Source organism: Podarcis raffonei, chromosome 11 (assembly GCF_027172205.1).
Source record: "Podarcis raffonei isolate rPodRaf1 chromosome 11, rPodRaf1.pri, whole genome shotgun sequence".
NCBI lineage: Eukaryota > Metazoa > Chordata > Lepidosauria > Squamata > Lacertidae > Podarcis > Podarcis raffonei.
In genome coordinates, this window is record NC_070612.1 from 10,031,204 (window position 1) to 10,058,086 (window position 26,883).

Consider the following 26,883-nt stretch of genomic DNA (forward strand, 5'->3'; position numbering starts at 1 on the left):
TTAAAAATAAATAAATAAATAAATTGGACACCCCTATTTTCCTCAGAGAAATGTTGGAGGGAATGTTGCTAAACTAGGCAATTGCAAGACAATGGCCTTAGCTGGCCACTTAAGAGCCACGAATAGCATAACCAAAGAAGTTACTAGATTCAGGAAGGTAGCCGTGATGGTCTGACGCAGTTGAAATAATTAATTAATTAATTAATTAATTAATTAATGTCCAGTAGCACCTTATAGACCAACTAAGTTTGTTCTGGTATAAGCTTCTGTGTGTATCTGAAGAAGTGTGCATGCACACGAAAGTTTACACCTGTACCAGAACAAACTGAGTTGGTCTATAAGGTGCTACTGGACAATTTCTTTTCTTTTCTTTTTTTCAAAGGAGCTATTCTGTGCCAAAGGACAGGTATGAAGGCCTTTCCTCTTCCCCGTGTGGCTGGTAGATAGAAGTCCAATAGGAGAGTAGTGTGTGAGCTAAGCAGGAAACAGGCTGCAGACAAAGACATACTTGATCCAGGCTGCATCTAAACTTGTGACGGATGAAGAAACGACACCGTTTTGGGGTGTTAGTGCCACGAAGCCCTCCATCTTCTGCTCAGGTTTTATATATGTGTAAGTAAACCATATATCCTAAAGACACTGCAGTCCCTCATTTGAAGGAAAACAAACCCTGGGTAAGAGTCTGGAACACCTGCTTGGAGATTGGGGTGTTATTATTACTAATAGCTATATTATATAGCTGTCCAGTGGGAACACGGGTGGGGCTGTGGTCTAAACCACTGAGCCTAGGGCTTGCCGATCAGAAGGTCGGCGGTTCAAATCCCCGCTACGGGGTGAGCTCCTGTTGTTGAGTCCCAGCTCCTGCCAACCTAGCAGTTTAAAAGCACATCAAAGTGCAAGTAGATAAATAGGTACCACTCTGGCGGGAAGGTAAACAGCGTTTCCGTGCGCTGCTCTGGTTCATCAGAAGCAGCTTAGTTATGCTGGCCACATGACCCGGAAGCTGTCTACGGACAAACACTGGCTCCCTCAGCCTATAGAGCGAGATGAGCACACAACCCCAGAGTCATTCGCGACTGGAACTAACAGTCGGAGTACCTTTACTTTTATAGCTGTCCAATAATAAGAGTTTTCTGGGCAGCTCACAAAATAAAACAAAAATGCAGTATTAAAATACCACACGAAACAAAAAATTGTCAGTTAATTGATTTTAAAACTGGAATACCACTAAAACACTATTTTAGAATCTCAGCATGGATCCAATATTCTCCTCCTGCTGGTTTTTCCTCTATGTCCAAATCCTGCAAATCACAACTCTTGGTTTTGCTGTCAGCTGCACACTTGCCTTGCCTGTTGGGACAAGAATATGCATTGACCTGCCTCTCCGGCCAATTCTATCCATACCCTTCAGTTAGTTTCCTCCGAGCCCCTCCAGCTCACAGCAATCAAGCGAGATAAGGCTGAATGCCAAAATTCAGTTCCACTGAATCTGCAGCTCAAATCTTTGGCATCCTACCAAAACAGTCCTTTTGAAATCCAGTCTCGGCTTAGCAAATTTCATCCTTTTTCCTGATGAATCTGTCTGTCAGCACCCGTAACAGGTTGACAGTATTCTCTGTTTTTCTCAACCGATTTCATTAGATTGCTTTCATAGCTCTTTCCTTTGTCTCATTGTGGCTTGAGAGTTGTAATCTTGTGATAGCTATAGGTTGCGTTAGAACAATAAATTATTCTGGTGCACCTATAGACTTGGCTTTTCCCGTAATTTTTAAACGTTATGAGGACTCATGCCTGAATTTCCAGGGGCCTAAATTCACCAAAAAATATCCCAAATGGAGGCCGACACCAGTGCCGAGCAGAGAAGAAGGTCTGTCGTCACCTGACAATTTTAAGGAGAGAGAGGGCATCAGCTGCATACATGGCTGTTTCATGAGAGGCAGTGTGGTGTAGTGGTTAGAGTGCCAGACTAGGAACTGGGAGACCAGGGTTCAAATCCCCACTCAGTCATGGAGCTCACTGGGTGGCCTTGGGCCAGTCACTATCTCTTGGGCCAACCTACCTCACAGGGTTGTTGTGAAGATGAAATGTGGAGCAGGAGAACCATATGCACTACCCTGAGACCTCTGGTATATAAAGGTAGTAAATGTACAGGGCTAGTGTAGGCAAAGAGCTCTTAATACACAAAGGTAAAGGTAAAGGGACCCCTGACCATTAGGTCCAGTCGTGACTGACTCTGGGGTTGCGGCGCTCATCTCACTTTATTGGCTGAGGGAGCCGGCGTACAGCTTCCAAGTCATGTGGCCAGAATGACTAAGCCGCGAAGACTTCCGGGTTAGCGCCATCGGCTAATGGCGGATTCCCTCCGAGCTCCGGAGGGAATCGGCTCCGCAGGAGTTGGGTCTTGCCGCCACGGCGACGCAGGGACCCTCAGAAATCACAGGCAGTGAAGCCTGTGAACTTGGTGACTTGGCGGGCACCATTTGCGCCCCCCGACCCGCGAAGGAGCCTTTTTAAAGGCTTCGGAACGGGGGACGGGGTGAGCGGTGCGGTGCTGAGAGTCGACTGCTTCTCCTGCGGAGTGAAGCCGCATGCCATGGTCGGAGAGCGCTGACTTCTTCTTGTGAACAATTGGACATTAAAAGCAACAACCCGTGAGTAGTACGGAAATTGGATTTACAAAGAATTTTTTTTTTGAATTAGGCACGATCGGGGAAGGCGCAAACAGGAAGTCCGTCTCCCTGTCTTGCAAATAATCTAAAGCAAGGATCAGCTAACTAAGGTCGAGAGAATTTTTTCTTGTTTATTGGGCAAAAGACATTAATTTCACGATTTGGCAGTATAAGTAATTTTACTGGAGGATAAGAGCTAATTTTGGGAGCTGAAGTGCCACCCCCCCCCCCGGACCCGGGAGGGATCCGCGAGAGAGCCTGTTGAAGAGGTATTGAAGAGTTTGACAGCTGTCAAATTAGCTGTCAAGACTGAAAAAGAGAACTTTGTTTCTGTTGTCTCTGCTGGTTATATTTGTTACAATTTGGTTATAATTTGTTGAAAACAAGGAAGAATTGATACAAACTAACTTGACTTTTGGATTTGAACTGGAAGGAATTTTAAGTAACCAAAATCCCTCTAGAGGGGGTTTTGGGACATTACAAGAATGGCTGAAGGAGGGAAAATACATGCTAAATTGGACAGAGTTTTTGTTCTCTTGGGAAAGTTACAAGGCCAAATTGATGTTTTGGCTACAAATGTTGCAACTCTGGATTTAACAGTAAATAAACTCATTGAATTTGATAAGGACTTGACTCAGGAAGTCCATGCAGCTGGACAAGAAGAGAAACTTGAGAACTTTGAGAGTGTGGAGAAAGAGATATATGTTGTTCCTGAGGAAAAGGAAGGAGGAGCTGTAATGCTGCAGATGACAAAGGAGAGCCAGAGGCCTGACATGATGGCTACAAAGGAAAATAAGAACTTGATGTTGAAAATCTGGTTTGAATTGGAGATTGAAGAACGGAGAGATCTCCTTATGTGGAGATCTGAAGATCCAAGGATTACAAATCTGATTAAGATGGAAGTTGGAGCTTTGGGGACATTTGGACTTGAAAGGAGTAAGAAACAAGATTCGGGCTCCACTTTTAAGTATGGAGGTCTGGCTGGAAGAAACATGGATCCCAATCGGCTAGAGCTTCTCCGAGATCTGGTGTTTCATATTAAGGACTATCAAAAAAACCGGCAGAGAGGAATTGAGAGAGAATTAAGAGCCTCGGACGTGAGATCTCCAGGCTGATAGTAGATTAAGACTGATGGACATTTGTTGGGGATTGAAACCGGGAAAGGGGGTGGGTGGAGTTTGGGGATCCAAAGGGTGCATAATTACAATCTATTTTTGCTTTTACTCTGTTTTGCTATTCGTATGAAAATTGGGGAAGTCGTGGAAGGGAATTTGGGTCGACTTTAGAAAGAGGTTTTGATATATAATGATATATAATGAGTAATGATATATAAATATTGATGTTTATAAGGTAAAATTGGCTTTTTTAAAAATGAACTAAATAGAAAAAGGTCAAAAATTAGGGATAAGAACTTGTTGAACTAACAATTTGAATTGGAATATAAGAAGGGGAGGTGTGGGGAGGTCAGGGAAATATGTTATAGAAAAATAAGGATTGTAAACTTTATGTGTTTTTAACTTTTTTTCTTTTTTCTTTTTTAATGTATTAAAGTGGAAAATTTCAATAAATATCTTATAAAAAAAAACACAGAATGACTAAGCCGCTTCTGGTGAACCAAAGCAGCGCACGGAAACGCCGTTTACCTTCCTGCCAGAGTGGTACCTATTTATCTACTTGCACTTTGACGTGCTTTCGAACTGCTAGGTGGGCAGGAGCTGGGACCAAAGAATGGGAGCTCACCCCATCGCGGGGATTCGAACCGCCGACCTTCTGATCGGCAAGCCCTAGGCTCTGTGGTTTAACCCACAGCGCCACCGAGTACAAATGCTAAATATTATTTCCAAAGCGCAATCCCATGGAGGTGACTGAGAGCTCATGCTCTCAGTTCATAGGAATCTATTTCAGGTGGGCTTCAATGTGCACATGGACCTTCCCCACCTACAAAGCAAAACTAGGTTGTGCTGAAATGCCACGCACCCTGGGGCACATACAGAGCTCTGGATCAGAGCACCTGCCTATCGATTAATGTTGCGCAAGATAGACATTCCCACTGACACATACATTTCCCATGCCGCTCCCCTTGTTCTCCTTATGCACAGGGAATGCATTCTCTATGAGTCAACGTAGCAACAGTTCATAAAACCCTTTATTTGCATCTCGGAAGGGTTTGTGAGAGTTCCACCTCTGCAAAGGAAACACAAGACAGGAGAACAGCCAAGCAAGAGATAATAACTTCTTCTGTCGGATCTACGGGGGTGGGCAAATTTGAACCATTTCAAATTTTTCCACTCTTCAGTGCAGCTCCCTACATTTCCACCTCAGTTTGCAATTCAAGGAGGGGGAAGGGGTTATTGAGAAAGTGCATCAGCATTTGAGAGCTAATGTCTCCTAAGATGCATATTTCTTGCATGCGGTTTTCCCTCCTATACTCAAATCTGCAAAGCTGATTCCCCTACTATGACCACTGTTCTGTACAGGTTACTGGAGAATTTGCACCCAAAAATCCGTAGAGATTTCGTGCAGATTGCTGGATTCAGAGAGGTGCAAACTTTGAAGGCGTTCTGAGTTCGGGAAGGTTTACTCAGATTAGGTAGGATTCCCCTTGAAATGCAAAGTGAATCGAATATCTAACCCGCCGCGGTCCCTAAACAGATCACACACTCTTTCATTGCTGAACTAAGCAAGGAGAGTACTAAATAAATGCAGTTGACTGGGCAGCCTATAAGCAAAAGAGCCGGTCAGCTAAATCAAGCCATTTGTGGTGGCCCAGGGTTTAAAAAAGGAGGAGGGTGGGGAGGTTAAATTGTGCCCAATCACTGGGTTACTATGCAACCAGATCAAGTATTTATGCAGGAGGATGTTGGGAACAGACCACACCCTTTCTGATGGCTTTGTTGTCTGAAAAGCAGGCTGCCTACCCTAAAATCCCAGTCCCTATATTTGTCTCGGGACACAATTGCATGTTATGAACGCTTCTTAAAAGTGTGGGCTACGCAAATGGCATTGGGAACATTGGGGGGGGGGGGAGTTGAGTGAAACTGAAAGCAAGCCAGTCAAGTGCACCAAGAAGGTGCAAATTGGTTTTTGAGGAAACTATGCAGCAAAATCTCCACAGACGTTCCTTGCAACCGCTAGGGCTGCTAAAATGAAGTCTGCTTGTTTGGTTCCTAAATATAATTATTTCACTCTGGGGGTGGGGATCTGTGTTTCCTGATATCATCCACAGAAAGGTAAAGTAAAAAGGTAAAGGACCCCTGGACGGTTAAGTCCAGTGAAAGGCGATTATGGGGTTGCGGCGCTCATCTCGCTTTCAGGCTGAGGGAGCTGGCGTTTATCCAAAGACAGCTTTGCAAGTCAAATGGCCAGCAGGACTAAACCGCTTCTGGTGCAACGGGACATTCTGACAGAAGCCAGAGCACACAGAAACACCGTTTATCTCCCCGCCGGAGTGGTACCTATTTATCTATCTGTACTGGCATGCTTCCGAATGGCTAGGTTGGCAGGAGCTGGAACTGAGCAATGGGAGCTCACCCCGTCGCGGGGATTCAAACCGCCGACGTTCTGAATGGCAAGCCCAAGGGGCTCAGTGGTTTAGACCACAGCGCCATCTGCTCCCTCCAGCAGGGATACTACCTCTCCCCTAACACCCCAATACACACACAGAGAGAGAACCATTATGGAGGAGCACTAAGCTTCAGCCCCATCTCGGTTATGGGACGGCAACACTGACTAACCTTTATTTTGTTATTTAAATAAGGATACACGTATGGGAAGCCATTTTGAGTATATATGTATGATTTGCTTTCTGTTTTCCCTGTGACCAATAAAGAAAAGCCAAATTGCAGCCAATTTCTCTCTTCTTTCTTATTTCACCCTCACGTCATTAGTTGGTTTGACCAAATACCACCTAATCCAACAACTTTTCCTCTGGTCTATTTTACTGACAGGTTTCTCATTGTTTGACAGTGTTGTGCTTTCAGAACCCTTGCACCAGTGATCATCTTGGAAACTAATTCACAGCCTTACTTTTTCAAACTTTGCCTATACACAAATAAAAATAATAAATGTATAGCTTCTTATACCACAAAGGAACAATTCTATTTAATAATAATAATAATAATAATAATAATAATAATAACAAAGCATCTCCAAATTATGCCCAGTATATTTTTGCTTTGGGTTCTATCTACCACCCAAGGAATTTATTTATTATTTATTTATTTATTTATTTATTTATTTATTTATTTATTTTATTGCATTTATATACTGTCCTATACCTGGAGGTATATGGAGCTAACCTACAATTCTACATTTCCAACACCAGAATTTATGTATTAGTTATTTTATGAAACTTATTAGGAGTTCTGCAGCAGCTGGTTATCACTTGGATGCAGATTACCCTCAAATTGTTATGCAGAGAGAAATTATTAATCATTCAAATATGATAAAAGCTGAAAGAAGTCTATCTACAGTGAGTTCTGATTTCCTAGGATTGCACTGATTAAAGGCTACCCTACCTTGCATAGGGGACGTGGGTGGCGCTGTGGGTTAAACCACAGAGCCTAGGGCTTGCTGATCGGAAGGTCGGCGGTTCGAATCCCCGCGACGGGGTGAGCTCCCGTTGCTCGGTCCCAGCTCCTGCCAACCTAGCAGTTTGAAAGCACGTCAAAGTGCAAGTAGATAAATGGGTACCACTCAGGCGGGAAGGTAAACGGCGTTTCTGTGCACTGCTCTGATTTCGCCAGAACCGGCTTAGTCATGCTGGCCACATGACCTGGAAAAACTGTCTGCAGACAAACGTCGGCTCCCTCGGCCAGTAAAGTGAGATGAGTGCCACAACCCGAGACATTTGCAACTGGACTTAACTGTCAGGGGTCCTTTACCTTTACCTTCCCTTCCATTGGGTCCATATACCTTCATGTGTTATGTTTCCTCCAAAATCTAAAGCTTGTCCAACTCTTAAGTCTCCTTAGCAGCTACACACAATGTAATCAATAAGTTTAAGCAACAGGTAATGTTGTTCGTCATGTTCTCACCTTGCATTTGCCTCCAATTCTCAACAGTTCAGCTACCAAATAATTATTTGACACCAGCTCACAAAAACAGATTGTTTGCTATTTCCACACAGTGACTGTCCTACTTCTATATAATAGTCTGGTTCACTCGTGACAGTATGCCAAACTATGGCTTACTGGGACTGAGCTAATGTGCTGGTTTGCAAGAGAGAAACTTCAGTGCGTCATCTGAATCTGGGGCTGCGGTTAAGCTCTCACCTCCTTGACCATGAGCTGTGAGCCAAGGTCAAACCTCGGTTTGGCATAATATTATGAGCAAACGTGGCCATTGTTCATCAGGCTCGTATACCCGCCTCCTGCTGTAGAAAGCCAAATAAAAATAAATGCTGGACTTTCTAAATTTGTTTTGCATCAAATTTGCATTTGTTTTGCATTGCATATCTAGATTGTGTTACACTCCCCATGCAACTTGATGCAGCTCCTACCACAAATTCGGTACCCTCTGTTATATGCTGATTAGAATTACCTGGAACAGAAAATTTAATTGAGGCCAATAATGGGATTTTAGCTGCTGGCATCTGCCTTGCAAATGACAAATTCCCTTGGAACTGTCTTTCCATCTTAACTTCCTGTAAAAAGTCCCAGTGTTCTCTTTTTCCTCTTGCCCCGTTGTTATTTATACATTTCCATTTCGTGCTGGAAAAAGGGCCAGGCACAGTGCAGGATGAGGGGTGCAGAGAGGAAAATGGTGGGTGGGAGGGAGGCTTAATTAGCACGTGCCTCCTTCCTGTCATCTCTCCCCTGAAATTGTCCCATTCCCTTCCTTTGCAAGTTACTGGCAAACAGAACAGGGACTACCAAATGTCCAGTCCTAGCCTCCATGTGCTAGGCCCGGGGGTAACCCAGGAAACACGGTCCAGGACCAGACCAGAATCGGAAGGTTCCGCTAGGAGTCAGTCCAATAGGGGCAAGGTACAAGGCAGGAGACCAGGCAAGGACAGGTACAGGATCTCATACAGCAAAGTTGCTCCCGCAACCTGGGGCAGGGTCCAACTGCCTTTTGTCTTTGCTGGGGTAGCGGCCGGTCCTGATCCCCCGGCAACTCACCTCCCTGTTTCGCCCGAAGGCAAGCACTCCTCCTGCGAGTACTCAGGTCTCTCCTTCTCTCAGACCTGAGTCTCTGCAGCTCGGGAGACGTCGGTGGGTTACTAGACCCCGTTAGCTAAAGTGGTACCTCAGGTTAAGAACTGTTTCAGGTTAAGAACGGACCTCCGGAACGAATTAAGTTCTTAACCTGAGGTACCACTGTATTGTATTTTTAATATTCTGTTGGGAGCCACCCAGAGTGGCTGGGGAAACCCAGCCAGATGGGCAGGGTATAAATAATAAAATTAATAATAATAATAAAGTGAATGAAATTACCTGGCTGCACCACTGATAATAGTTACCAGCATCACAGGGTTGCCGTGAAGGCAAAACCTATCAAATACAGCAAAGCACTTTAAAATATACATGCTGCCCGCCCACCCCAATATATATATATATATATTGGTGACATTCCAGTCAACCAAAGATGATGCCTGAGTCTGCACAAGAGGTCCCCTGTTCCGTGAGATCCTGGGGAGGACGGAGGGAGGAACTGAGAAGAAACCACCAGCCTGTCATCCAGGTCCCAAAGGATACTGCCTCGCTTCCCTGTCAGATATCAAACTGGTTCTGAGATTGCTTTGATGAAATAAGGTGGCGTGTCATTTGGAGACTTCCTTGATTGGCAGCGTTTATCTCTGTGGGTACCAAGAAACTCCACTGGAGATTAACTTGCTTCCGAGTTCCAAAATTGCTCCTTGTGGGGAACCGTGGTGCAGGACATTTGAGTCCCATTTGCAGAGGGACAGACCCTCTTGGACATAGAAAGTTGGCTGGCTGGTACCAAGTCAGACGTTTGGGCCCATCTAACCCAGTGCTCTCAACACTGACTGGCAGCTGAAACTAATAAAGAAACTGTTGCTGGGTCTAAGCTGCTGTTTGCAAGGGTCTAAGCTGCTGTTTAGAGGGACGCGGGTGGCGCTGTGGGTAAAAGCCTCAGCGCCTAGGGCTTGCCGATCGAAAGGTCGGTGGTTCGAATCCCCGCGGTGGGGTGCGCTCCCGTTGCTCAGTCCCAGCGCCTGCCAACCTAGCAGTTCGAAAGCACCCCCAGGTGCAAGTAGATAAATAGGGACCGCTTACTGGCGGGAAGGTAAACGGCGTTTCCATGTGCTGCACTGGCTCACCAGATGCAGCTTTGTCACGCTGGCCACGTGACCCAGAAGTGTCTCCGGACAGCGCTGGCCCCTAGCCTCTTAAGTGAGATGGGCGCACAACCCCAGAGTCTGTCAAGACTGGCCCGTACGGGCAGGGGTACCTTTACCTTTACCTTTAAGCTGCTGTTTGCTGTTGTGGCTGCTTCATCCAGTCTCCACAGCAGCTAAAAAGACTATAGCAAGTCCGAAACCAGGACCTGAACACAGCACTGTGCTTGTTAAGTTGTGGGTGAACATATCAGACGACACAGCAATCCTTCAAACAGCTCTTGTTTATTCACAGACCCAGAACAGAACTGGGCTGAAGGGTTCAGCCAACCTGCTTATATAGAGCTCAACTACAGAGCAACAGGAACAACTTTCTATAACTATCCAATCACTGAACGTCACTTTCAATTTCTTATTTGCATATGTGGACCTGAGTGAAAACTATCTACAATATCCCCCTGCTGGCCCAGGGTGAGAACTTCAGTACATAACAGCGCTCCTCAGGTGTGATCCGCAGGAACTTGTCTACAGTCTCCAACAATGGAGGTACTGCTACACAGCCACCTGCCAAAGCTTCCTTGAACTTCTCACAGCTGAGGGGAATGCGAGGGGGGCAAGCAGATCAGGACCACAATACCTCAAGGACTGCTTCTCCCCATATACACTATCCCAGACTCTGTGTGTGCCTCCTCCATGTGAGGTCTGGAGGGCGGAAACACAAAAACAGGCCTTTTTTGTGGTGGCTCTCCACTTGTGGAATGCTTTAGGCACCAGGTGAAAACATTCCTCTTCAACCAGGCCTTTGGCTGATTAGATACCAGGAGAGGACCGCCTCTCCTGGTATGTCCCATAGAGGACCTTACGGTCTTCAAACAAAAACATCTTCTGGTTCACCAGAAGCAGCTTAGTCATGTTGGCCACATGACCCGGAAGCTGTATGCCGGCTCCCTCAGCCAGTAAAGCGAGATGAGAGTCGCAACCCCAGAGTTGGTCACGACTGGACCTAATGGTCAGGGGTCCCTTTACCTTACTGCTGGGTACATGTTAGAATGGTTCCCCCATACAAAAATAAAAATAATTCTAAAAATCCCTGCACACAGAATGCTAGCATGTCAAGAAGAATGGTGCTCCCTGCCATCCTAGTTTTCTGCATGCAGGAATTTATTTATTTTTCAGTAAAGCACCTTCAAACATACACAGCTGTTTGTGAAACCCACCCATATTTCCATTATTAGACGATTTTGCTGAGCGAAAACACAGAAGACAATTTAGAAGACGAAAACAACAACTCCCTTCCTGCCCCGTGAGGAGTTTGACACAACGTGAAACATAATGTGGCACTTTGAGCAGAGCAACTTGATTTTTTAATAAAGATTTTTGGGGGGGATAGGGGACGACGACAATATCGCCTTCACAGTTCTCCACCCTTCCATCTAAAGGGCACAATCTAGTCCTCCAGTGATTTAAAAACAAACACACACACACACACCAAAAAAAGAAAGACTGTGAAGCTAAAGATGATTAGATGCCATGAGAATTCAGGCAGCAACTCCCCAAACTCTGCTGCAGATCGAGACAGCTGCAGAGGCAAGCTGTGAAGAAGATTCATCCAAGGGTTCCTGACCCCGTCTCACATGCCAGGATACCGAAAGAGAGAAAGTTGCCGGCGGCCATGGGAGATCTCTGGTGGTTGCACTGCGGCAAAGGGGAAAGGCCAGGCAAGTCAGAAACAGCCGCATCCTGCTGTTATTGGTATTGACAATTAGAACGAAGAACGGAAACAGGGAAACAACGGTAATAGGATTTGTGCAGTGCTCTCCCCGAGAACTAAGAGGGCTTCCCATATTCATATCCTCATTTAAATAATAAAATACAGTGGTACCTCAGGTTAAGAACTTAATTCGTTCTGGAGGTCTGTTAATCTGAAACTGTTCTTAACCTGAAGCAACACTTTAGTTAATGGGGCCTCCCGCTGCCGCCAGAGCACAATTTCTGTTCTCATCCTGAAGCAAAGTTCTTAACCCAAGGTACTATTTCTGGGTTAGCAGAGTCTGTAACCTGAAGCGTCTGTAACCTGAAGCGTATGTAACCTGAGATACCACTGTAAAGTGGGGCTATTAACAACAACAACAACAACAACAACAACAACAACAACAACAACAACAACAACAACAAATTTTATTTATACCCCACCCTCCCCAGCCAAGACCGGGCTCAGGGCGGCTAACACAAGATATAAAAAAAATTGATTAAAATACAACTTAAAAACAAGATTAAAATACAACGTTAAAATGCAGACTCATTTCAGTAGGAACTCAAATCAAAAACTTTTGGGGGGATGAAAATGTCAAATCTTCACCAAGGCCAGCTATCCAGACTGGTCCTACATGGGCCAGAAAAAAGCCAGGGAAGTCCCCAAATAGGAGTTCCATCACATAAGGAGAAAGGAAAAAGGAAAGAGGGCTGAGGCTTAGTGCCCTTCCAAAATGGTTCTGTGAGTGAGTGTGTGTGTGTGTGTATTTCTGCAGGTGTATTCAAGATATGGGTGTTAGGAGGGAGGTAGCACCTCTGATGGAGGAAGCAGGTGGCACTGTGGTCAAAGTCACAGAATGTTCGAGTCCGCATGATGGGGTGAGGTCCCATTGCCCTGTCCCAGTTTCTGCCTACCTAGCAGTTCGAAAGCACACCAGTGCAAGTAGATGAATAGGTACCACTACGGCGGGAAGATAAACGGCGTTTCCGTGCGCTCTGACTTCTGTCACAGTGTCCCGTTGCACCAGAAGCAGTTTAGTCCTTGCTAGCCACTTGACCCGGCAAGCTCTCTATGGACAAACGCCGGCTCCCTTGACCTGAAAGCGAGGGGAGCGCCGCAACCCCATAGTCGCCTTTCACTGGGCTTAACCGTCCAGGGGTCCTTTACCTTTTTACTTTACCTTTCTGTGGATGATATCAGGAAAGACAGGAGGGAAACAGAATCAACCAATCAGACGAGACTCATTGTGCAAATAATGTATATAAAGCCTGAGGTTTGGGGGGAGGGAACTCATTCACTGTTTTAGAGCTGCAATAAGGAGCATGAAATCATTACGCAACTCCGAGTATATTTCATGAATCATTCTCCCATCAGTCTTGCGGGCTAATGCAACAGATGAACCTATTACGGTGGCAGATGCAAAGCTCTCTGCCCTGAGCGGGAAATTGGTTGCAAAGACCCTTTCCCTCCCTCCCACTCCCCGGCCCCACTGCTGACCAGTGCTCATTTGCTCCCAAACCAGCAGGTTAGATGGATATGTGGACCAAAGGGGGCTTTAGGGGGTCTTTTAAAGTGCGGAGCTTGGCAGGCGAACGAGGTGCTGAGCGCCGAGATCACCTGCCTGACCTCCCTCCTAGTCCTCAGCAGGAGTAAGCTGGCAGCAGCTGATCTCATTAATAAAACAGGCCTTGCCTCCCTTGGGTTCACTGCGGTGCTCATCAAGATTTCACCTTATGCTCAAGCAGCCAGTGCCGCTCCATACCCCGTGCTGAAGAGAATCAGGGCTGTCAGTTCATCTCCGCCTGACATACCGGAAAGCGCGGAAAGACAGGGGGTGGAAAAAATACCCACACAAAATGTGAAATGGAGACAGGTTCCTCCTGTGACCTAAAGGATAAGAAGGCAGTGCCTATATTTAAAAGTGGCTCGAGGGGATAGCTAATGAGAACTGGCCCATTTAAGCTTTACGCCCCGGCCCGGTCTCTCGAATCATCGTCGTAAACACAGGCCCAGGAGAAAACTAAAACTTCCACGGCCGGTATTTAGGTTGCTCCACTTTGCCATTTCAGGTTGGGCAAAATTCCACACTCCAGCGCTGTGGTCTAAACCACTGAGCCTCTTGGGCTTGCTGATCGGAAGGTCAGCAGTTCGAATCCCCGCAACGGTGTGAGCTCCTGTTGCTCTGTCCCTGCTCCTGCCAACCTAGCAGTTCAAAAGCACAACAGTGCAAGTAGATAAATAGGTACCACTCCGGTGGGAAGGTAAACGGCGTTTCCGTGCGCTCTGGTTTCCGTCACAGTGTTCTGTTGCACCAGAAGCGGTTTAGTCATGCTGGCCACATGACCTGGAAAGCTGTCTGTGGACCCTTCAGAGGCATATAGAAGCTGTATATTTTTTAAGATGCTTATTGTCAGAAGATTCAGGTAGGTAGCTGTGCTGGTCTGACGCAGTCGAAATATATTTTTAATTTTTTTTAAAAAAAAATGTCCAGTAGCACCTTAGCAACCAACTAAGTTTGTTCTTGGTATAAACTTTTGTGTGCATGCACACAAAAGCTTATACCAAGAACAAACTTAGTTGGTCTCTAAGGTGCTATTGGACAATTTATTTTTAAAATATATATATTTATTGTCAGAAGGTTAAGGCATCATCGCCAACTGACTCTGTTTACCAGAGAGAGTTCTTATTCTCTGATACATGTCTCTTGGAAAACATCCGGTTTACAGCTCACCTTATCACACCCCTTTAAAAAGTCGTGACTTCCCCCAAAGAATCCTGGGAACTGTTTGGAAACAGGGGTCTCCTAACAGCTCTCAGCACCCTAAACAGACTACAGCTGCATTCTTTGGGGGGGGGGGATATGACAGCCATCTTCAAATACCTGAAGTGCTGTCTCATGGAAGATAGAGCAATCTTGGGGTAACTGTGCCCCTGAAGGACCAGGTGCGCAGCCTGGGAGTCATTTTGGACTCACAGCTGTCCATGGAGGTGCAGGTCAATTCTGTGCTCAGGGCAGCTGTTTACCAGCTCCATTTGGTACACAGGATGAGACCCTACCTGCCTGCGGACTGTCTTGCCAGAGTGGTGCATGCTCTGGTTATCTCCCGCTTGGACTACGGCAATGCGCTCTACGTGGGGCTACCTTTGAAGGTGACCCAGAAACTGCAATTAATCCAGAATGCGGCAGCTAGACTGGTGACTGGGAGAGGCCGCCGGGACCACATAACACCAGTCTTGAAAGACCTACATTGGCTCCCAGTACGTTTCCGAGCACAATTCAAAGTGTTGGTGCTGACCTGTAAAGCCCTAAACGGCCTCGGTCCAGTATACCTGAAGGAGCGTCTCCACCGCCATCGTTCAGCCTGGACACTGAGGTCCAGCGCCGAGGGCAGTTCCCTTGCTGTGAGAAGTGAGGTTACAGGGAACCAGGCAGAGGGCCTTCTCGGTAGTGGCGCCCGCCCTGTGGAACGCCCTCCCTTCGGATGTGAAGGAAATAAGTAGCTATCTTATCTTTAAAAGACATCTGAAGGCAGCCCTGTTTATGGAAGTTTTTAATATTTAATGCTGTATTGTTTTTAACACTTGATTGGAAGCCACCCAGAGTGGCTGGGGAAACTCAGCCAGATGGGCGGGGTATAAATAATAAGTTGTTGCTGTTGTTGTTTTGGCTTTTTTGGTGCTTCAGACAGCAGGACCCAAACCAATGGATTCAAAGGACAAAAAGGAAGATTCCAGCTAAACACCAGGAAGAACTTTCTGGAAGCAAGAGCTGTTTGACAGTGGGACGGGCTTCCTCAGAAGGTGATGGGCTCTCCTTCATAGGAGAGGTTAGATGGCCATCTGTCAGAGGTTCTTTAGCTGTGATTCCAACTCTGCAGAGGGTTGGACTAGATGACCCTTAGGATCCCTTCTGATTCTAGGCTGCAATCTTGACATGAGGCACTACTTAAAAAAGAGCTCCCTTTTCTCCAAAAGGCAAAAAAAAAAAAAACCACTCCAAAAATCAACACCACTGAATATTTCTAAAGCACCCAAGCTATGTAGCACTGATTCATAATCCGATTTGGTGGTGGGAGGAAGGGAAAAGATGAGCAGCTTCAGGCATGCATCAGGTGGTAACTTTTCCAAACACTCAGCACTGGGCATCTGTTGTGTTTTGCTGCAGTCACTGCCAGTTCTCCCTCTGACCTCAGCAGGAAGAAATCAGGGCAGACTCAAGAGGCTTGGAAAAATTCATTCAAATGGATGGGTGATATATTTTCCCCCTGCTGTTTGCAAGCAAATATAACTCATTAAGGAGAGCGGGGCATTTCAGAAGAAAGCTAAAAAAATAATAATGGAGAAATGAAACATCTAGCATTTCATGCAAGGCTCCAAATTTCCTGCACCCAAAAACCATAAAAACCTAATTTGGCGTCAAAGAACCCAACCTTTTCTTCTAAACCATTTATTTCATTATTATTTTTTAAATCACCGTCCCATTGCCTTTACCAAGCGCCCATGGTGGTTCACCACAACCACCGTAAAAACACTAAAGCAAATAAGGGAGCAGAGGTCGTTTCCATACCTCTTTTGGCAAAGCTGACTCCTTGCTTTCAAGGAGTCAGGCTTCCCAAGGAATCGGAAACTTGCTGGCGAGGGCTATCAAAAAACATGCAGAAAGAAGCATTAATGTTCCACGGCCACCTCAGGATCAGCGAACGCCTCTTTGCTCACTGCTCTACAAGGAGGAAAAGACTCTCTGGAACATTGGAGTCATTTATTTTATGTACCTGTTTAAATGGTTTTACCCCATTCACTCGCTGAGATTTGAAGATTCGCATAGCTGCCTTTTGTCCTAGCTTGGCGACATCACTTCTCTTCCGATGGGCTCCTCCTGATCTTGCTCAACACCCTCAAAAGGTAAAGGTACCCCTGACCATTAGGTCCAGTCGCGAACGACTCTGGGGTTGTGGCGGTCATCTCACTTTATTGGCCGAGGGAGCTGGCGTACAGCTTCCGGGTCATGTGGCCAGCATGACTAAGCCACTTCGGGCGAAACCAGAGCAGCGCACGGAAACACCATTTACCTTCCCGCTGGAGCGGTACCTATTTATCTACTTGCACCTTGACGTGCTTTCGAACTGCTAGGTTTGCAGGAGCAGGGACCGAGCAACGGGAGCTCACCCGGTCACGGGGATTCGAACCGCCGACCTTCTGATCGGCAAGTCCTAGGCTCTGTGGTTTAACCCACAGAGCCACCCGCGTCCCTTGCTCACCACCCTTACTATTTATTAAATTTATATAGTATACAAAGTATATAAATACTTTCAGGCCAGCTGCTAACCCGAGCAACAAGCTAACTCTGAAATTGTAGCTGCTGTCATTCAAGGTGTCAGCACGAGTGTCCAAAACCCTAAATGGCTTGTGACCCAGTTACCTAAAACAGCTCCTTCTGCAATCTCCACCATTTTGGCCCCTACAATCAGCAAGAGGGGCTACAGGTGTCTGCCCATTTGACAACGCTGACAGGACCTTGTGCCGGAAAAGGAAGGAGACAATCTGGTGGATTACCTGACAAAAGAATTTTCTGACTTTTGGAAGCAGGAGCTGGACAAAGAAGAATTTAAGATAGAAAGTGCATTTAGACTGGGAGCAAGGCAGAGGAAGAACAGACCCAGAGACTGTTTAATAACCCTAAGATCAAAGGAGGAACGGGACAAAATATTGAACCTGCATTACCAAACAACCCTTCGAATTGAAGATTTTCACATTGAGATTTTTAAAGACATCCCCAAAAGTATCTTGGACGCAAGAGGACACTACAAGGACCTGGTGATATTGCTGAAAAGGAACTACATACAATTCAGGTGGGAGTTTCCCCAAGGCTTGTCTTTTAAATACAAGGGGAAGAAAAGAAGAATAAAGACAGTGAGTGATAAAGACAAGTTCTTGGGAGAACACGAAGAAGACCTACAGAAAGAGACGTTTCCAGGGCAAGGGCATCCTTCATTAGATACGGATACGGAACCACCGACAAACGAGGAACAAAAATTGGGAGCTGTAGGAGGAAAGAGTAAATAACCCCATCATGGCTCTGCAACTTCTAACCTGGAATTGTAACGGTTTGAACATTCCCAGAAAAAGGAAAAATATATTTCATGCTTTAAAGAAAGACCAATTGGACTTGATTTGTTTACAAGAGACCCATGTGACAAGAGCACATAGAAAATTATTAATAAATAAAAGACTGGGACAAGAATTTATATCTTCAGACAGAGTAAAAAAGAGAGGAGTAGTGATTTATGCAAAGGAAAAGCTGCAACCGAAACAAATCTTTAAAGACGACCAAGGAAGATATTTGGCAATTGAAATCCAATTTCAAGGAGAAAAGTTCCTGATAGTGGGAATCTATGCACCAAATGAAGGGAAAGCTGAATTTTTTAAGAAGTTGCATGAGACTTTGATGGACTATATGGATTATAATCTAATCATGATGGGAGACATGAATGGAGTAGTTTCAACAAACATGGACAAAGCACAAAGACAGGTAGTAACAAAAGATGGAAGACTACCAAAGACTTTTTTTGAAATGACTGACAATATGGACTTGATTGACATTTGGAGAACAAAACACCCATTAGAAAGAGAGGGAACCTTCTTTTCTGAAGCCAAAATGACATGGACACGGATTGACCAAATTTGGGTGACTAGCAGTATGGCGCAGAACATAAAGAGAGTGGAAATCTGCCCAAAAACTTTCTCCGACCACAATGCAGTAAAGATGGTGATGAGGCAAACAACAACTGGCTCCTTCAGATGGAGAATGAATGACATCTTACTTAGAGATGAGGAGATTTGCAAGAAGGCCCAAAAAACTTTGAAAGACTATTTTGAAATTAACCTAAGGACTAAAGTAGAAAAAAGAATAGTATGGGACGCAAGTAAAGCCGTGATGAGAGGGTTTCTGATACAACAAAATACATTAAAGAAAAGAAAACAAAATGAGAGGAAGGAAAATTTTTTGGAAAAGATAAAAGAAGGGGAAAAGAAACTAAGATTGAAGCCAAAATCACAAGAGATTTTAAGAGAAATCAAACTTTATCAAACACAATATATGGAACTGACGAATCAAGAATTAGAGTGGAAAATTAAGCAAATGAGACAAAAGACTTTTGAATCTGCTGACAAATGTGGCAAGTTATTGGCTTGGCAAATAAAGAAGAGACAAAAACTCAACACGGTAACAAATATAGAAGTGGAAGGAAAGAACATAAGTAACCCAGCGGAAATTAGGAATTGTTTTCAGAACTACTTTAGACAACTTTACACACAAGGGCCACAGAAGGAAATGGATATACAACAATTCCTCGAGGAAAATGGGCTGAAAAAGGTCTCGCAGGAAAGTAAGACGATTTTGAACCAGGAGATATCAGCACAAGAAATAGAAGATGCCATTCAAGGTATGACGTTGGGCAAATCCCCAGGACCGGATGGACTGACTTCCAAATACTACAAAGTTCTGAAGGAAGGGTTGATACAACCTTTGAAGGAAGTCTGTAACAAGATTATGGAGGGGAAAAGGGCACCCGACACGTGGAGAGAGGCCTACATTACACTTATACCAAAGACAGAGACTGAAAAGACCCAACTTAAAAACTACCGACCCATCTCGTTATTGAATGTGGATTACAAAATCTTTGCTGACATTTTAGCAAATAGACTGAAAAGAGTTTTGATGGAGGAGATTCATGGGGACCAAGCAGGCTTTCTCCCGAAAAGGCATTTGTCGGATAATGTAAGGAATATAATTGACATTTTGGAAAAGTTGGAAGTGAATATAAACACTAAGGCTGTTTTGATATTTGTGGACGCCGAGAAAGCCTTTGACAACATTTCTTGGAGTTTTATGTTGAAGAACCTCCGGGGGATGGGGGTAGGCCAAGGGTTTGAGAATGGTATAGGTGCAATATATTCTGAACAGAAAGCAAAATTAATTGTAAATAATGTAGTTACAGAAGAGTTCAAGATTGAAAAAGGGACACGACAGGGGTGCCCTATCTCCCCATTACTTTTTATATCAGTCCTGGAGGTTTTGCTTAATATGATTAGGAGGGACCAGTTGGTTAAAGGGATTCAGGTCGGAGCTAAACAATACAAACTGAGAGCATTTGCAGATGACCTAGTACTTACATTGCAAGAGCCAGAAGCTAGTACGAAAAGAGTTTTGGAAATAATCCAAGAGTTTGGTCAATTGGCAGGATTCAAATTGAATAAGTTAAAGACAAAGGTATTGGAGAAAAACTTGACACAGGTTGAAAAAGAAAGGTTTCAGAATGAGACAGGGTTGACTGTGGTTAAAAAAGTGAAATATTTGGGTATAAATATGACAGCTAAGAATGTGAATCTATTTAAAGATAATTATGAAAAAACCTGGACAGAAGTGAAAAAAGATTTGGAGATTTGGTCAAACTTAAAGCTTTCCTTGTTAGGTCGAATTGCAGTTATAAAAATGAATGTATTGCCAAGAATGTTGTTTTTGTTCCAAGCATTGCAAATAATGGATAAAATGGACTGTTTCAAGAAGTGGCAAAAAGATATATCTAAATTTGTCTGGCAGGGCAAAAAGCCCAGAATTAAATTTAAGATACTAACGGATTCAAAGGAAAGAGGGGGGTTTGCCCTGCCAGACTTTAAATTGTATTATGAAGCGGCAGCTTTCTGCTGGCTGAAAGAATGGCTGCTTCTTGAAAATACAGACATTTTGGATTTGGAAGGCTTTAATAACATTTTTGGGTGGCATGCATATTTGTGGTATGACAAGGTTAAAGCACACAAAAGTTTCAAAAACCATATTGTCAGAAAAGCATTATTAAATGTCTGGATCAGATACAAAGACTTGCTGGAAAATAAAACTCCAAGGTGGCTATCGCCATTGGAAGCAAAGGCAGTTAAAAAGTTAAACATGGAGTCGAAGTGGCCAAGATACTGGGAAATTCTGGAAAAGGAAGGGGACAAACTGAGATTGCAGAGTTTTGAGAAATTAAAAGGGAAGGTGAGAGATTGGCTGCACTACCATCAAATAAATGAAGTGTTTAAATTGGACAGTAAAATTGGCTTCCAGGTGGAAAAATTAAAATTGGAGACAGAATTGTTAGAACCCAGTACTAAGAATTTGTCAAAAATGTATAATCTTCTGCTGAAATGGAATACACAAGACGAAACGGTTAAATCAGCTATGATTAAATGGGCTCAGGACATTGGTCATAATATTTTGTTTGCTGATTGGGAAAAGTTGTGGACCACCGGGATGAAATTTACGGCATGTAATGCCTTAAGAGAAAATATTATGAAAATGATCTATAGGTGGTACATAACCCCAGTCAAGCTTGCAAAGATTTACCATTTGCCTGACAATAAATGTTGGAAATGTAAGGAAAAGGAAGGTACATTCTTTCACCTCTGGTGGACGTGCCCGAAGATTAAGGCATTCTGGGAAATGATCTATAATGAACTGAAAAAGGTATTTAAATATACTTTCCCCAAGAAACCAGAGGCCTTCCTCTTGGGTATTGTCGGCCAGGGGGTGTTAAAGACAGATATAACTTTCTTTATGTATGTTACAACAGCAGCTAGAATACTCATTGCGAAGTACTGGAAGACGCAAGATTTACCCACACTGGAAGAATGGCAGATGAAGGTGATAGACTACATGGGCTTGGCAGAAATGACGAGCAGAATCCGAAACCAGGGAAGAGAAGCAGCGCAAGAAGAATGGAAAAAGTTCAAGGACTATTTAAAGAAATATTACAAAATTAATGAAAGCTAGAATGATGTTGGACTGGAAAGTAAATGGTTACTATTAGTAATGGTTAAGACAAGGAGAATAAGGAAGATTAGTTTAAATTTTAATTAAAATAAGGGAAGATTTGCTGAGTAATTGATAAGAACTTGGAATACAGAAAAGGGAGGCATGAGGAAGTCGGGGAAGAAAGGTATAAGAAACTAAGATACGAAATGGTACATGTTTTTTGTTCTGTTTTTGTTCTTTGTTTGTTTATGTATTTGTTATATGTTTGTGTTGTCATAAAAATCTGTAATAAAAAATCATTATTAAAAAAAAAAAAAGACAACGCTGACAGGACCTTGTCATTTGAAGTTACCCATTTGCAGAATCCCCTCCATGGTGATTTCTGTCTCCGTCTTTATTAACTTTAAGGAGGGGTTTCAAAACATTCCTGTCCACCCAGGCATTTGATGGCTCAGATTCCGTTCCCGGCAACTCTGACATTATGAACTGTGAGAGTATGTGGTCCTCTTGAGACATTTTTACATGGCTTTTAGATGTTTTTAATTTTTTTTTGTTTTGTTTTATTATTAATTGCACAGTTTTATCACTGAGGTATTTGCTGCCCTGGGCTCCTTTACGAAGAAGGGGAGGGTATAAATTTAATAAATATCACCATGTTGCTCCTCTACCTGGATGACTGTTTTATTCTGTCCCGTTATTCTTCTGGGATATCTTCGGGAGAAGAAAAGGCAATGCAGGAATCTCCACTAAAGCAACCATGACAGATGGCCATCCAGCTTCTGCTCCTCAACCCGGGGGCTCCCTCCTCCTCCCTCTTCAAAAATTCCTGGAAATCCTCATTTGGTAAAGAGACTAAGATTTATTCTTACTTATTTATTAGAGAGAAAAAGAGAGAGCTCTAGGCTCCTCATAGAACCATAATTCGCAGGGTTCCCTGTGGAGAGGGATTGAAGATTAACCCAGGGTTTCCAAATCTGGGTCTCCAGCTGTTTTTGGACTACAATTCCCATCATCCCTGGCTAGCAGGACCAGTGGTCAGGGAAGATGGGAACTGTAGTCCAAAAACAGCTGGAGACCCAAGTTTGGGGAATCCTGGATTAAACTACGTTAAGAGTGCAATTTGGTGCACACTCACCCAGTAGTAAGCCTCCATGTGCATCACAGGATTTACTTCTGAGTAAACATATCAAGAGTCATGCTGCACACCTTTAACAGCTCTCCCTTACTGGATCAGGGCAATTGCTTTTTTAATTCAAAATTTCTATTCGCACTTAAAATAAAATAAAAACTTGCATAACTTAACTGGGTTTGGAAGCTGGTTGTGCCATGTAATTCTGTTACTCACTCCCAGTTCATGCTTCCCACCCAAAAGTATAATCATGTTTCCTAGCTAGAAAAGTGAAGCGGGAGGGAAACTATAAAAACACTTACGCAAAGGTCATAATAACAATCTGCAGAGATTTTTACAGCTGCCTCTCTCTTATTTGAGGGATCCGCTTCTAACCATCTCCTACGCATTTGTTATTTTTGACCTTTGCACATGCTTTTTTTTTTAAGGGGTGGGGAAGGCGGAGGAGGGGAGAACCCACACAGATTTGGAAGGGCCCAAATATTGAGACTAAAATTTATAAATATGGGAGAGTGCCTGGCCACGCAGAATAAGCAGAATCATGGGCGTAGCGAAGCAGGACACATTTTTTGTTTTTATTTCTTGCTCAGTGCCCTTTTATTTGTGGGGGGGGGGGAGAGAGAGACAGAGAGAGAGAGAGAATATTTCTGGACTATAACACCTCCAATCCTAGGTGCATTTCTGTGAGTGTAGGTACCACTAAAGTCAAATTCCCAAGACGAAAACCTAAATATGCTAAGGGCTAGAGGTGCAGAGGATTTCCCCACCCACACATTCCAAATAAAAGTGCATACCTTCCAACATTTCTCCGATAAAAATAGGGGTGTCCTATTCTATTACTGGAAGTGAGAGCAGGACCATAAAGAAGGCTGATGGCCGAAGAATTGATGCTTTTGAATTATGGTGCTGGAGGAGACTCTTGAGAGTCCCATGGACTGCAAGAAGATCAAACCTATCCATTCTGAAGGAAATCAGCCCTGAATGCTCACTGGAAGGACAGATCCTGAAGCTGAGGCTCCAAGACTTTGGCCACCTCATGAGAAGAGAAGACTCCCTGGAAAAGACCCTGATGTTGGGAAAGATGGAGGGCACAAAGAGAAGGGGACAACGGAGGACGAGATGGTTGGACAGTGTTCCTGAAGCTACCAGCATGAGTTTGACCAAGCTGCGGGAGGCAGTGGAAGACAGGAGGGCCTGGCGTGCTCTGGTCCATGGGGTCACGAAGAGTCGGACACAACTAAACAACAACAACAAATGCTGTTGTTGTTGTTCTACCCCATCCATCTGACTAGGTTGTCCCAGCCACTCTGGGTGGCTTCCAACATATATAAAAACATTATAAAACAACAAACATAAAAAATCTTCCCTATTCAGGGCTGCCTTCTGATGTCTTCTAAATCTTACAGAGTTAGTTATCTCCTTGGCTCGGGGGGGGGTCACATAACCCTCCAACATTTCTCCAATGAAATCAGGGACATCCCACCATAACCTCCAACATTTCTCTGGTGAGTTGAGGGGCGTCCTAAGGAAAAGTGGGACATTCCAGGATCAAATCAGAAACCGGAACGGCTTCTGTAAATCCAGGACTGCCATTGGAAAATAGGGATACTTGGAAGGGGTTGGACTGGATGACACATGGGGTCCCTTCCAACTCTACAATTCCTATGAAGCGTTACGGAAATTATGGGGGGGCACATCTTTAAAGTTAAATGTTACAAATATTACGCCTGAATGTATCCTTTCAACTTGACAACTCAGGGAAGTTACCTAGCTTTAAAAAATAATATAAAATCAACTCCTTTGCCAGTTTCTTTCATTCCAAAGCTATTTTCTCCTTGAAAAAGAACTCCAGGAAGTTCCCAGAGGTGACAATTGCTGAGCTGATTGTTGGCCAAGGAAAGCTTAATCCCATCACGGAACTTGCCAAGGAGCCAGACATGCAAAGGAAGTTCTATTGTACTTTGGGTGGTGGGACTTCAGAGGTGTTTGCCTATGCTAATCTTATACCTGAGTCTTGACCTGTCATGTCTGCTTATGCTAATCTTGTACCAAGGACTTGTCTGGACATGTTTGCCAAGGTTAAACTAGTGTAACCCCTGTGTCCCAGGCCACAGCGAAGTTAGGCTGGCCTCAACTAGAGCCAGGGCTTTTTCGGCTGTGGCTCCGACCTGGTGGAACACTCTGTCACAAGAGACTAGGGCCCTGTGGGACTTGACATCTTTCCGCAGGGCCTGCAAGACAGAGCTGTTCCGCCAGGCCTTTGGCCAGGGCACAGCCTGACTCCCTCCCTCAGCAATCTTCACGGAGCTCTGGCCCAATGGTGGCCAGTGGCTTGAATTTAATTAATTTTATAATGAATGATTTTAGAGTGTTTTTTGTGTTGTACTTTTGTATTGTTTTATTGTTGTTAGCCGCCCTGAGCCCGGCTTCGGCTGGGGAGGGCGGGATATAAATAAAATTTATTATTATTATTATTATTATTATTATTATTATTACCCCTCCCCTTTTGTGACATGTCAGTGATGTAGCAATGATGCTGTACGAACTGTATTCTGGGATATGGTGGGAAAGTTTTAAAAGCCTTTGTCACCCCATCCTCGGGGTTCAAAATTCCTCTTTGAACCTGTTGCGCAATAAACTTTGAATTACAGCTATTTGCTCCGGTTGGTGGCTGGACTCCTTCCTTTATTCCACAGGGACCCTCGGGTTCTGCCCGACCAGCTGGGTGACTGAGCAGCCTCGCACCTAGATTTTTCCGTAACAGAAGGCATGCAAAATTTTGCATCCACATTCAAAAGATGGGCTTGTAAAGGGAGAATCACAGAACGTACCACAGCTCTGATTGTTGACACTGCTGGAAGTTACGTTATAAGCATACAGACAAGCGATTGTGCCCCCTATTCATAGGGAATATTTGAATGAGGTTTTTTCTTTCTTTCTTTCTGGAGTCCAGTGGCTATAAAGCCCCAGCCCGCTTCCATGTTCTTCCGATGGCAGAAAAGTTTGTTGTGACAGCTGGGGTGCAAAGGCAGCGATGGAAGCCATCTGTATTCATGGGGCAAAAGAGAAGGTCGCTGGGGAAAAAACCTCTGTAGAACGGAGAATATCGCACGTGATTTCCGCCCCCCTCCTGTCAACCCCACCACCGCAATAAACTCCTGTGGGTCCCTGCTTAATCAGTTCTTTAAAAGGCATAATCACCGGCTTCGGAATGGGAGAAGGGCAATCACAGAAATATCAACCCTAATTGAAGTTCAGGGGCATGAGATTTGCCTGGAAAACTTAACCTTTAAGGGATCGTTGTTACACTCATGGTTACGGTTTAAAAGACACGATTCACCTTCCTCCCCCACCCCCGCCGCCGCTGCCCCCACACTTGCTGAATGTGATTAAATTATGGCAACACCGGCGACATACAGTTTTCATTCATTTTTATCATAATGCACATTTTTTAAAAACAAAAAACAAAAACCCAGAACTCTAGAGAATCATATGCAACATAATCAAATGCTTCCGGAAAACCTGAGGAAACCCGTTTTAATAAAGGAAATGGCAAAATTAAGTCAGTGACATATTTAGACATATCTATATATCTATAGATGATGCTAGATGATAGACAGATAGATAGATGATAGATAGAGAGATAGATAGATGTTATAGATGATAGATAGATGATAGATATAGATGATTAGATAGATAGATAGATAGATAGATAGATAGATAGATAGATAGATATAGATAGATGATAGATAGATGATAGACAGATGATAGATAGTTATAGATAGATACCGTATTTTTTGCACCATAAATCTCACTTTTTTTCCTCCTAGAAAGTAAGAGGAAATGTCTGTGCGTGTTATGGAGGGAATGCCTACGGGTGGCATGCCTACAGATTTTCCTCCTCTAAAAACTATGTGCATGTTATGGTCGGGTGCGTGTTATAGAGCGAAAAATACGGTAGATAGATAGATGATTAGATAGATAGATAGATAGATAGATAGATAGATAGATGATAGATGATAGATAGATAGTTAGATGATAGATGATAGATATAGATCACGGGTGTCAAACACAAGGCCCGCGGGCCGAATCCGGCCCGCCAGACCTCGTCATGTGGCCCGTGTAGCCGCCGCCGGCCTTCACCTTTTATTCTCACGCTTCTTTTTTTTTGACACAAGAAAGCCGCCTCTTCAGCGCATGCGCGGCAGCCTACAAGCCAGAGAACGTCTGCCCTCTAAC

General features: G+C 44.1%; 1 protein-coding gene across 1 annotated transcript in view; it reads right to left on the reverse strand.

The window, feature by feature from the left end:
* Nucleotides 1-26,883, reverse strand: part of ZBTB7C (zinc finger and BTB domain containing 7C) — a 250,481-nt gene that overhangs the window by 194,438 nt on the left and 29,160 nt on the right. The window lies entirely within an intron of this gene.